Genomic DNA, 13,860 nt, shown 5'->3' on the forward strand with positions numbered 1-13,860 from the left:
TCATCCCGATTGATGATTTTACTGCGTATTTGACTGAAACTTATTTGCTATCATCATGATTTGGGCTGATTACCATATTTGGGCTTCGTGCCAACTATTTGAACCCTTCGAGGATGTTTATTACTATTTCCTCACTGTTTTGACTTATTACTTGAATTCAGTCCCGTTATTTTTTACTGTTTTAATACTCATCCATTTTTACTCAGTTTTGAGACTTAAATGATATTTTAAATAATGTTTTGAGCTGAGAAATACTGTTTTACTATTGCCCGAGAGGCTTGTGATGATTTTTGGACTGAGTAAGGTCGAGGGCCTAGTCGTGAGGATTCACTGATACTGATATGAGGCCGAGGGCCTGAGATGCATATATATGCCACGAGGTGGCTTGATTGATATGAGGCCGAGGGCCTAGATTTGATGCCACGAGATGGCTTGATATTGCGCTTGGGCCGTAAGGGTCCCCTCCCGGAGTCTGCACACCCCTAGTGAGCACGAGTACCCATTGTGATGTGAGATTGAGCCCAAGGGGCGGAAATTGTTGATATTGTGCCCGAGGGGCAAACTTCTATGTGTTTATTTTATCATAACTATCTGTCAATTACCTGTTCATTTGTTTTAGAAGTACTTTATTTTGCTTTTCATTGGTTTACTGCTTACAAATGACCTATTTAATTGCTTCATTATAGAATACCCTGTGTATACGTGTTTTCTTACTTTCAGTCATTATTTATCTTTATTACTCGCTGGGTCGGAGTACTCTTGCGTGCAGATCCAGGTGCTCCAAAGGCCGAGTGAGAGCTTTCCAGTCGTTCAGCAATGCCGGGGATTTCGAGGTAGCTGCATGGCGTCCGCAACCCTGATTTCTCCCTTCTATCTTATTACTTTTCCGCATTCCTAGACTATCTATGTAGTAGGTTGTTCAGACTTGTATTAGATGCTCTAGACTTGTGACACCAGATAAGTGTGGGCTGTGTAGTTTCTATGTATTGTTGACTTCCACATGTCTATCTTGCTGTTTTAAACACTTATTATAATAATTGGTAATTAAACCGTGTTAGCAAATGATTTATTTAAAATGAAAATGGGTTGTGGTTTCTAATTGGTTTGGCTTGCCTAGTAACGTGATAGGCGCCATCACGACCGATATTTGGGATCGTGACAAGTTGGTATCAGAGCCTAGGTTACATAGGTCTCACGAGTCATGAGCCGGTTTAGTAGAGTCTCGCGGATCCGTACGGAGACGTCTGTATTTATCCTCAAGAGGCTGCAGAACCTTTAAGAAAAACTTCATATTCTTGAAATTCCTATAGTGCAAACTTGTTGATCCGAGTATTGAACTTCCGTTATTCTATTCTCTCACAGATGGTGAGGACACGAGCTACCGGACGGGGTAGACGGCCACCAGTGCCACCAGCGGAGGCCACCAGAGGTCGTGGATGCGGTCGTGGTCGTGGCAGAGGTGGAGCAGCGAGGGCAGCACCTATAGACCCACCAGTTGCCCTAGCTCAGGATCAGGCTCCAGCTATGGATGTTCCAGCCGCACCGGTTCAGGCACCGGCTGTGCCCATCGTGATTTCGGGTCTTCAGGAGCTTGGCACATATCTTATCAGTTTGCACTGGCCTGGCTTAGGTAGTTTTAGCCATTACAGCAGCAACTACTTCACAGGCCGGGGGAGGCAATCAGATCCCCGCTGCTCGCACACCTGAGTAGGTAGTGCAGTGACTTCAGACGTCGGGGGCACCTCCAGCCCAGCCGGTTACACCAGCTCAGGAGTTTGTAGTACCGGTTATGCCGGATGATGAGCAGCGTCGACTTGAGAGGTTTGGTAGACTCTAGCCTCCGACTTTTAGCGGAGTAGAGGGCGAGGATGCCCAGGGTTTCTTGGATAAGTGCTAGTAAATGCTTCGTACAACAGGTATTCTTGAGTCTAGCGATGTGGCATTTACCACCTTTCAGTTCTCGGGGGCTGCCTTCACTTGGTGGGAGGCGTATGAGAGGCGTAGGCCTATTGGTGCAACGCCCCTTACTTGGCAGCAGTTCTCCATTATCTTCCTAGAGAAGTATGTATCGCAGTCCCGCAGAGAGGAGTTGCGCAGACAGTTTGAGTGGTTGCGACAGGGGGATATGATTGTGTCACAATATGAGTCGAGGTTTTCTAAGTTGGCTCGTCATGGAATCTAGATGGTTCCGACAGATCGAGAGAGGATCAGGAGGTTTGTTGATGGTCTTACTTATCAGCTCCGTATTCTTATGGCCAGAGAGAGTGATGGGTGCTACTTTTGAGGAGGTTGTTGATATCGCTCGGGAGATTAAGACTGTTCGCCGTCAGGATCGAGAGGAGAGGGAGGCCAAGAGGCCTCGAGGATCAGGCAGTTATAGTGGTGCTCCTTCGAGGGGCCAGTTTCAGCATGGTAGAGGCCGTTCATTCAGGCCTGTTCAGTCCGCCCGCCCAGGTTATCGTGGGGCATCTTCAGGTCATGGTCATCATGGATCTCAGTAGGTCTAGTCATCACTCAGTGCCCTCCCAGCTCAGAGTTCATCTCGTGCCTCATCGGCTTAGGGTTCTTCTTTGCCGAGCGCATCTGCTAGTCACTCCGGTGCGAGGGGTTCCCTTCAGTCCCCTTCTCCAGCACCTGGGAGTTGTTATGAGTATGGTGAGATAGGCCACATATGGAGGCAGTGTCCTCGTCGTGTTGCTAGTTCATCCCAGCAGAGGGGTAAGTCTTCTGCTTTAGCACCAATTTCTTCACCACCACCCGCTCAGCCAGCTAGGGGTGGAGGCCAGTCAGCTAGGGGTCGCCCCATATATGGAGGTCGATCAGGGTGGTCAGTCCCGTTTCTGTGCACTCCCATGCAGACCCGATGCTATTACTTCAGATGTTGTTATCACAGGTATTGTTTCAGTCTGCCACAGAGTTGCCTCTCTATTATTTGATCCCGGTTCCACCTTTTTCTTATGTGTCATCATATTTTGCTCGTTATTTGGGTATGCCCCATGAGTTTCTTGCTTTGCCTGTTCATGTATCTACCCTGGTTGGCGATACTGTTGTTGTAGACCGTGTGTACCGACCATGTGTGGTGACTATTGGGGGTCTAGAGACCCGAGTGGATCTATAACTATTGAGCATGGTGGATTTTGATGTTATTTTGGGCATGGAATTGGTTAGCTCCGTGTCGTACAATTCTGGACTGTCATGCTAAGACAATCACATTGTCTATGCCGGGTGTGTCACAGATCGAGTGGCGAGGTATTACTGATTATGTTCCTAGTAGAGTGATCTCTTTCTTGAAGGCCCAACATATGGTTGGAAAGGGTTGCCCTTCATATCTAGCGTTTGTGAGGGATGTCGGAGCTGAGACTCCCAGTATTGATTCTGTCCCAATTGTGAGGGATTTTTCCGATGTGTTTCCTGTAGACCTGTCGGGCATGCTGCCAGACAGGGATGTTGATTTTGGTATTGACCTGGTGCCGGGCATGCAACCCATTTCTATTCCGACGTATCGTATGGAACCAGTGTAGTTGAAGGAATTGAAGGATCAGCTTCAGGAACTCCTAGATAAGGGGTTCATTCGGCCTAGTGTGTCACCTTGGGGTGCGCCGATTCTGTTTGTGAAGAAGAAGGATGGCACAATGAGAATATGCATTGATTATAGGCAATTGAACAAGGTAACAATTAAGAACAAGTATACTTTGCCTCGCATTGATGATTTATTTGACCAGCTTTAGGGAGCGAGAGTGTTCTCCAAGATTGATCTTCATTTGGGTTATCGCCAGTTGAAGATCAGGGAGTCGGATATTCTTAAGACGGCTTTCAAGATCCGATTTGGTCATTATGAGTTTTTGGTGATATCTTTTGGGCTGACCAATGCCCCAGCAGCGTTCATGCATTTGATGAACAACGTGTTCCGGCCTTATCTCAATTCGTTTGTCATAGTATTCATTGATGATATTCTGGTGTACTCGCGTAGTCAGGAGGAGCACGTGGATCATTTGAGAGTTGTATTGTAGAGATTGAGGGAGGAGAAACTTTATGCAAAATTCTCCAAGTGTGAGTTTTGGCTAAGTTTAGTGACTTTCTTGGGCACGTGGTGTCCAACGAGGGTATTCAGGTTGATCTGAAGAAGATAGAGGCGGTTCAGAGTTGGCCTAGACTGTCCTCAGCCGTAGAGATTCGTAACTTTCTTGGTTTGGCAGGCTATTATCGTCGGTTTGTTCAAAGATTCTCATCCATCGCATCGCCCTTGACCAAGTTGACTCAGAAGGGTGTTTCATTTGTATGGACGGACGAGTGTGAGGAGAGCTTTCAGAAGCTCAAAACAGCTTTGACCATAGCTCCAGTGTTGGTTTTGCCATCATCTTCAGGTTCATATACCGTGTATTGTAATGCTTCGAGAGTTGGGATTGGTTGTGTGTTAATGCAGGAGGGTAGAGTTATAGCTTATCCTTCTTGTCAGTTGAAGCCCCATGAGAAGAACTACCTCGTTCATGATTTGGAGTTGGCTGCCATAGTTCATGCATTGAAGATTTGGAGGCATTACTTGTATGGCATATCTTGTTAGGTGTTCACTAATCATCACAGTCTTCAGCATTTGTTCAAGCAAAAGGATCTTAATTTGAGGAAGCGGAGATGGTTGGAGTTGCTTAAGGATTATGATATCACTATATTGTATCATCCGGGAAAGGTCAATGTGGTTGCCGAAGCTTTGAGCCGAAAGGCAGTGAGTATGGGGAGTTTGGCATATATTCCAGTTGGGGAGAGACCTTTTGCAGTTGATGTTCAGGCCTTGGCCAATCGGTTTGTGAGATTAGACATTTCGGAGCCCAATAGGGTATTGGCGTGTGTGGCTTCTTGGTCTTCATTATATGATCGCATCAGAGAGCTCTAGTATGATGATCCGCATTTGCTTGTCCTTAAGTACAGAGTTCAGCATGATGATACTATAGATGTGACCATCGGTGATGATGGGGTGTTGAGGATGCAGGGCCGCATTTGCGTGCCCAATGTGGATGGGCTTCGGGAGTTGATTCTGGAGGAGGCCTATAGCTCGCGGTATTCCATTCATCCGGGTGCCGCGAAGATGTATCAGGATTTGAGGCAGCACTATTGGTAGAGAAGAATGAATAAAGATATTGTGGGATTTGTAGCTTGGTGTCTCAATTGTTAGCAGGTGAAATAAGAGCATCAGAGTCTGGGTGGCTTGCTTCAACAGATGGATATTCCTGAGTGGAAGTGGGAGAGGATCACTATGGACTTTGTTGTTGGACTTCCACTGACTTTGAAGAAGTTCGATGCTATTTGGGTGATTGTGGATCGGCTGACCAAGTCCGCGCACTTTATTCCTGTGTGTACTACCTATTCTTCAGAGCAGTTGGCATAAATCTATATCTGAGAGATTGTTCGTTTGCATGGTGTCCCAGCCTCCATCATTTCAGATAGAGGTACTCATTTTACTTTGCAGTTTTGGAGGGTCGTGCAGAGAGAGTTGGGTACTCATGTAGAGTTGAGTACAGCTTTTCATCCTCAGATGGACGGGCAATCCGAGCATACTATTCAGATATTGGAGGACATGTTGCGTGCTTGTATCATTAATTTAGGAGGATCATGGGATGAGTTTCTACCGCTTGCATAGTTTGCTTATAACAACAACTACCAGTCAAGTATTCAGATGGCTCTATATGAGGCTTTGTATAGGAGGCAGTGAAGATCTCCAGTTGGTTGGTTCGAACCCGGTAAGGCTAGGCTATTGGGGACTGATTTGGTACATGATGCTTTGGAGAAGGTAAAGGTGATTCATGAGAGGCTTCGTACAGCACAGTCGAGGCAAAAGAGTTATGCTGATAGGAAGGTTTGAGATGTGTCCTACATGGTTGGCGAGAAGGTTTTGTTGAAGGTTTTACCCATGATGGGTGTTTTGAGATTTGGGAAGAAAGGAAAATTGAGTCCTCGGTTCATTGGGCCTTTAGAGGTGCTTCAGAGGATTGGGGAGGTGGCTTATGCACTTGCTTTGCCACCCAACTTGTCGAGTGTGCATCCGGTATTTCATGTTTCTATGCTCTAGAAGTATATCGGGGATCCGTCACATGTTTTGGACTTCAACACGGTTTAGTTGGATGATGATTTGACCTTTGATATGGAGCCAGTAGCTATTTTGGGTCGTCAGGTTTGGAAGTTGAGGTCAAAGGATATAGCTTCAGTGAAAGTGCAGTGGAGAGGTCGGCCCATGCAGGAGGCTACCTGGGAGACCGAGCGGGAGATGTGGAGCAGATATCCTCACCTATTCGAGGCTTCAGGTATGTTTCTTGACTCGTTCGAGGATGAATGTTTTTTAAGTTGGGGAGGATGTGACGACCCGGCTAGTCGTCTCATGGGTTACCACTCTGTTTCCCCCATTTCAGCTTCTGTATGCTTCGTTATTCGCGTTTTTGTGGTATCGGGTTGGGCGGATCGAGTCCGGAATGAGTTTGGTGAAGTTTGAGACACTTAGTCTCTTTTAAGAAGGCTTAAGTTGGAAAAGTAAACCGGATGTTGACTTATGTGTTAGAAGGCTCGGAAGTGAGTTCTAATAGTCCGGTTAGCTTCGGGAGGTGATTTGTGACTTAGGAGCGCGATCGGAATGAGTTTTGGAGTTGTAGAGAAGATTTAGGCTAAATTGACGAAGTTGATATGTTGGTGATTTCCAGTTGATAGGCGAGATTTTGATATAGGAGTTGAAATGGAATTCCGAGAGTTGCAGTAGCTTCTTAGTGTCATTTGGTATGTGTGTGCAAAATTTCAGGTCATTCGAACGAGATTTGATAGACTTTTTGATAGAAAGCATAATTTAAGAGTTCTTGGAGTTCTTAGGCTTGAATCCTATGTTAAATTGGTGATTTGATGTTGTTGTGAGCGTTCCGAAGTGTTGAACAAGTTTGAACGATGTCATGGGATGTGTTGGTACAATTGGTTTGAAGTTCCGGGGGTCCCGTGTAGGTTTCGGGATATTTTAGGTCGAAAATCATAGCTGTAGCAGGTCCAAAAGGGTTGTAGGCCTCGGAACCCGCTAGCGCAGTCCGCACAAAATGAAGTGCGGCCGCGGTAGGTGCTGTGCGAACCGCACAAAATGCAGTGCGGCCGCGGTGGGGAGCATTTCACTGGTCCAACTTCGGAAGCTCATATCTTTTGATATACAAGAAATTTTGAGATGATTTAAAAACAAAAGTTGTAGCCCTTCGTGTCTAGTTTCCAGAAAGGTAAAGATGTCATATTATGGACATCTGTAGCGAAAGTTATGGTCAAAATACTAAATCTTGTCACTGCAGATGAAAACCTATGCGGCCGCGGTCGTTTTTGTGCGGACCGCGGTCATTTTTGTGCGGTCCACAGAGGTGGAAATCTATGGGTACTCTATAAATATGAGGTTTTGGATTTTATTTAATATTTTGACCTAGAGAGCTCGGATTTTGGCGATTTTTTGAATGTTTTTCAAGAAATTCATCGGGGTAAGTGATTCTAACTCAGATTTGGCTAGAATACATGAATCTATCATTGAATTCATCATTTAATTCGTGATTTGGGATGTAATTTTGGAAGAAAAGTTGTGGAATCTTCCAAAAATATAATATGATGATTTGAAGGACCAAATGGTACCAGAATTGAATAATTTTGGTATGGTTAGACTCGTGAGGGTATGAGGATTCTGAAAATGTAATTTTTACCCGATTCCGAGACGTGGGCTCGGGTTTTGGTAATTTCGGGAATCGTGCCTTTTATTGATTGTTCTCGCTTGGGCTTTGTTCACTTAGCATATTGTAATGTATTCGTTCTGATTTTGGATAGATTCGACGCGCGTGAAGGCCGATTCAAGGGGCAAAGGCATCGCGAGCTAGAATTTTAGCCGGTTCAAGGTGAGTAATGATTGTAAATGATGCCCTGAGAGTTTGAAACCCTGGATTTGCATATCGTAGTACTATATTGAGGTAAGACACGCGCTTGATGATGAACGTGGGGTCGTATACTATTGGGGATTGTGACTTGGTCCGTCTCGATTAATGATTTTACCGCGTATTTGACTGAAACTTATTTGATATCATCATGATTTGGGCTGATTGCCATATTTGGGTTTTGTGTCAACTATTTGAACCCTTCGAGGATGTTTATTACTATTTTCTCACTGTTTTGACTTATTACTTAAACTCAGTCCCGTTATTTTCCACTGTTTTACTACTCAGCCATTTTTACTCAGTTTTGAGACTGAAATGATATTTTAAATGATGTTTTGGGCTGAGAAATACTGTTTTACTACTGCCGAGGGGCTTGTGATGATTTTTGGACTGAGTAAGGCCGAGGGCCTAGTTGTGAGGATACACTGGTACTGATATGAGGCTGAGGGCCTTAGATATATATGCCACGAGGTGGCTTGATTGATATGAGGCCGAGGGCCTAGATTTGATGCCACGAGATGGCTTGATATTGCGCTTGGCCCGTAAGGGGCCCCTCCCGGAGTCTGCACACCCCCAGTGAGCGCGGGTACCCATTATGATGTGAGATTAAGCCCGAGGGGCAAACTTCTATGTGTTTACTTTATCATAACTGTCTGTCAATTACCTGTTTATTTGTTGTAGAAGTACTTTATTTTGCTTTTCATTGGTTTACCGCTTACAAATTACCTATTTAATTGCTTCATTATAGAATACCCTGTGTATACGTGTTTTCTTACTTTCAGTCATTATTTATCTTTATTACTCACTGGGTCGGAGTACTCACATTACTCCCTGCACCTTGCGTGCAGATCCAGGTGCCCCAGAGGCCGAGTGAGAGCTTTCCAATCGTTCAGCAATTGCCGTGGATTTCGAAGTAGCTGCATGGCATCCACAGTCCTGATTTCTCCCTTCTATCTTATTACTTTTCCGCGTTCCTAGACTATCTATGTAGTAAGTTGTTCAGACTTGTATTAGAGGCTCTAGACTTGTGACATCAGATCAGTGTGAGCTGTGTAGTTTCTATGTATTGTTGACTTCCGCATGTCTATCTTGCTGTTTTAAACACTTATTATGATAATTGGTAATTAAATCGTGTTAGCAAATAATTTATTTCAAATGAAAATGGGTTGTGGTTTATAATTGGTCCGGCTTGACTAGTAATGTGATAGGCGCCATCACGACCGGTATTTGGGATCGTGACAATCCCCTCCCCCAGGCCCACATCAAAGAGATGACAACCTAAGTAAGGTGATGGCTTATTATAAAAAAAGGTTGGAGCTATAAATTATAACAGAAAATCTAGCAGGTATTTTTTTTTGGTTTGTAATTAAACAATACTTTATTCCAAATCTGTTTCTAAATAATGCTTACTCATTTTGTTTAATTCTATGGATTTCTATAATAAGTCAAGAAGGTTTCGAACTATACAAAGATACAATTCTGCTCTTATGTTTTATCGTTGTTTGCTAAATGGGACTCTTATTCCCCTATCCAGTATAAATGTGTACTAATTTTTCAAAGTAGTGTTTCCTTTGATTCGTTTAAAAAATTTGTTTTCTAAATTTAATTTATCTTATTTTTTACTTTAAAGTGTTTTATATCATTGTTGCTCTTTTTCTCATGTTGTGTACGCTTCACGAGCATTGCAATAGAGACTACAGTGTCACAACATAACCCTTTCGGACATAGAACTGTTCAAATGACTCGATGTTAGATTCTTTCCATATTCACTTATGTTCTTGAATTTTATTTGAATCTCATTGTAGACAATTAAAATTTTACTAAATTTAAATCCATAAGAAATTTGGATTTTATCATAAATTAAATACATACTAGTCAAAGTAAATATTATGAGCTAGTATGATTGGGTCAATTATTTAAATCCAATTAAATTGATTTAAATAAAGGTCCAATATATTATTGGGCTAGCCCGTCAATTGGTCTTCTATCAAATGGGTCGGCCCATAAGCCTCAAATCCAATGATCCACTAGGGTTTTCTTGAAAATTACTCCACCTCACACCTATATAAAGGGGTCAAAGGAGAAAGCTAAGACACAAGCAAGTAAGCAGAAGGAAAGGCTAAAGAAGCTCTGAAGAATAGCATCAAGGTCTTCATCCATATCTGCAATCGTCATCTGTGGTCAAATTCCAAAGGCGAACTCAAGTCATAGGCGGGCGGCTTCAAATCTTCCGTTCGTGATAACCCAACATCAAATCCTAGTTCGTGACAAGCTTTAAATTGTTCGTGACGTACTACAAATCTGAAATCCGTCAAGTTCAAAATCAAGCTTTCAAGCTCTTGAACCATCATCCGTGAGGAGAAGAATTAGAGGACTACATCTATTTAGATTTAGAGATATTTTAGAGATTGTAACCCCATCACTTGAAATTGAATATAATATTTGTCGCTATATTTCTTGTCTTGATTATTATTTTTCAGGAGCGAAATTTAGTCGTTACAAATTTTGGCACGCCCAGTGGGACCATCTCTACCTCTCATCTCTTCTCAACTCTCAACATTCAAGATCACTAAGATGGCTTCAAAGAAGATCGAAGTTGCTGACTCCAAGTTTTCTTCTGACGTTGAAAGTATCCTGAACGTTACTATGGGGAGTCTTGGGCCAATCACCCGGAGCAAGGCGAGCGTCTTGGGGCAACAAGCACTCCAAGTGTCGTCTGCACCAATTCATGCTTTGAGATCTTCATCATTCGAAGAAGAAAGGTCCTCTGCTAGCAAGTTAGATAGAGGAGATAATATTGCAGAAGTTGTGGAGAAAGCTCCTGCTCAACTTACTTTATACAATACCAAGAGTCAGCTTACTCAACCTGATGATAAAGTCTTATATGTTGGCTCTACGCCAATCTCACCACATGACATGTTCCAAACTGAGTTCAATCCATGGTAAGGTCTCGGTTATTCTTCATCATCTGCAATAATCATGGAGGCAATGATGACTAACACTTCAACAATGGAGGAGCAACTTGCAAACCTGACAAAGGCGATTGATGGGTTAACAAAGTATGCTCAAGATCAAGATGTCCGTATCGCAAAATTGACAGGCATAGTTGAAAGCATGATGGATGGAGAATCAAGTCATGCACCTGAAAAATTCCTGTATAATCAGCAAGTAGGGAAGTATCTTAGAGTTCTTGGTTGCCCACTCTCCTCGAACCTGATGTATGAGCAAGTCTGAATCCCCGATCACTAGCAACTCCTGAACGTTCATGTCAATGGCCATTTTGAGTCCCAAGATGCAGGCTTCATATTCGGCCATATTATTGGTGCAAGGGAACCTGAGCTTGGCGGATACCGGGTAGTGCTGACCGGTTTCTGATACTAGGACTCCTCCTATGCCAACTCCTTTGAAATTTGCAGCTCCGTCGAAAAACAATCTCCAACCATCATAGGATTCTGCAATATCTTCTCCTATGAAAGATACCTCTTCATCGGGAAAATACGTTTTTAGGGGATTGTATTCTCCGTCCACGGGATTCTCGGCGAGATGGTTCGCCAAGGCTTGCCCTTTGATTGCTTTCTGGGTCACGTAATCAATGTCGAATTCACTTAGCAGGATCTGCCACTTGGCGAGCTTGCCAGTGGGCATGGGCTTCTGGAAGATATACTTCAGAGGGTCCATTCTGGATATGAGATAAGTAGTGTAAGCACAGAAGTAATGCCTCAACTTCTGCACAACCCAAGTCAGAGCACAACAAGTGCATTCTAAAAGAGAATATCGGGCCTCGTACGGTGTGAACAACAAGTGTGTCATCACACGCCGACACAAGCAACTCCTTATTCTCTTGTTTATGGAGTCGAAGCAGTTCTTCCTCTTGAGCGTCAAATACCGTCCTTGCGACTCGCTGTGCAAGAAGGTCTTACTGAGGAAGAAAACGCTCGCCTACGCCTTGAAGAACTTGAATCCCTTGATGAAAAAAGGCTAGAAGCTCAACAAAGTCTTGAATGTTATCAAGATCGTCTTTCTCGTGCTTTCAACAAAAAGGTTCGCTTGAGGTCCTTCCAAGTTGGCGATCAAGTTCTTGCAGTAAGAAGAACTATTATCACCTCTCGCAAATCTGGGGGCAAATTCACTTCAAAGTGGGATGGTCCATATGTTGTGCAAGAAGCCTATTCAAGTGGAGTTTACAAGTTAGTTGATGCAGATGGCATGAGAATTGGCCCTATCAATGGAAATTTTTTGAAGAGGTACTATCCTTGAAGAATAAACGCTCCTCGACGCACGAGCCTAAACTGCAAGTCATGAAGCTCCTTAATGCACGAGCCTAAACTGCATGCTGCTATGCTCCTTGACACAAGAATCTAAACTGCATGTTGCAATGCTCCTGGCCCGCATGAGCCTAAACTGTGAACGACACCCAAAAAAAAAAGAAAAAAAAGGAGTCCGCTAGGTCGAAAACATCGAAAGAGGCGGCCTAGGCAAAAGTTAGGACAAAAAAAAACTCACCTATTTTGAACTACATTATGACTTGATCCTCTTCACCGAGGTACGTAGGCATCTTAGAGTTTTATTCTAAGTTCAGTCGCATAATCTTCAAAAAAAAAAAAGTATGGAAACATGATCTGGAACTTTGACTAATCCAGAAGGTCTTATGCCGCAAAGACTCCTATATGCATGCGAATCTGGAAGTTCACTGCAGTCGCGTCAACTTCGCGAATTTTCTGTTGGTAGACCAAAAAGGTTCTTCCATAAAATCCATAGATACTTCAGGTCTCTAAGTTTTCTTTCTAACGGCATGGACGGATTGCAATTCCGACACTCGAAGCTCAAGATACAATTATTTTCGCCGAAGGTACGCAAATCTGAAAATTCACTGCAGTTGAGTCGACTTCGTGAATTTTTTGTTCACAGTATGAAAAGAGTTCTGTTATGAAATTTATATGAGTTTTAGATCTCCGGGCCTTCTTTCTAACAGTACAGACGGATTGCAATTCTGGCACTCCAAGCTCAAGATACAATTATTTTTGCTGAAGGTACGCAAATCTGAAAATTCACTGCAGTTGAGTCGACTTCGTGAATTTTCTGTTCACAGTCCGAAAAGAGTTCTATTACGAAATTTATGTGAGTTTTAGATCTCCAAGTCTATTTTGTGACATCGCAAACGGCTTGTGATTTGGATGCTCCTATCTCGAGATGTGATTTATTTTGCGCAGAGTGCGCAAAGCTGTGAGCTAAACACGGGCCAGACGTGTAGATCGACTTTGAAGATTAATTCCAGCTGATACAAAAGGAGATTCGTGCTAATTTTTTGATATGTTTCAGTCCTATGAGTCTAGTTTCGGTAAAAGCAAGCGGCCTATGATTTGAAGCCTCCTACAGCAAAATATGAATTCTTTTTCGCGAAACAACAAAACCAACATACAAGACATATGCTGAAATTTAAGAAGGAAATAATTGGGAGTAACAGAAGGAATCCAGGTCTCAAAGAGAAATATCACATATTAAAAAAAAAATAATAAAGATACTTTTATTGCTCCAAGACATAAGTACTCCATTACATGATATTAGTTATAAAAAAAATCGCAAGTCGAGAATCCTAAGCAAAAAAAAAAAAAAGAGAAAAAAAACTCTAAAATCATGGAAAAGGTTTGAAGCTAAGGATTTGCTGGCGGCTTGTCTCAACTGCCCCTCTCAGGAGGGATAATTTCTCTGCTTCATCGTCAGATAATGGATGATTGGCTTCAATGGTATAAATCTCCCCTTCGGTAACGTCAACATTCTCTTGACTTTTAGCCAACTTCACCTGTTGTTTGTCCAAGAGTGCGACGATCTTTTTCTTTCTGGAAGCCAAGGAAGCTAGCTGTTGTTCAACATTCGCAAGACTGGCTTGAAGTTTTTCTACGGACTCGCTCACTTTTTCATATTCCTGTTTTGCATCATC

Source organism: Nicotiana tabacum, chromosome 5 (genome assembly GCF_000715075.1).
Source record: "Nicotiana tabacum cultivar K326 chromosome 5, ASM71507v2, whole genome shotgun sequence".
Taxonomy (NCBI): domain Eukaryota; kingdom Viridiplantae; phylum Streptophyta; class Magnoliopsida; order Solanales; family Solanaceae; genus Nicotiana; species Nicotiana tabacum.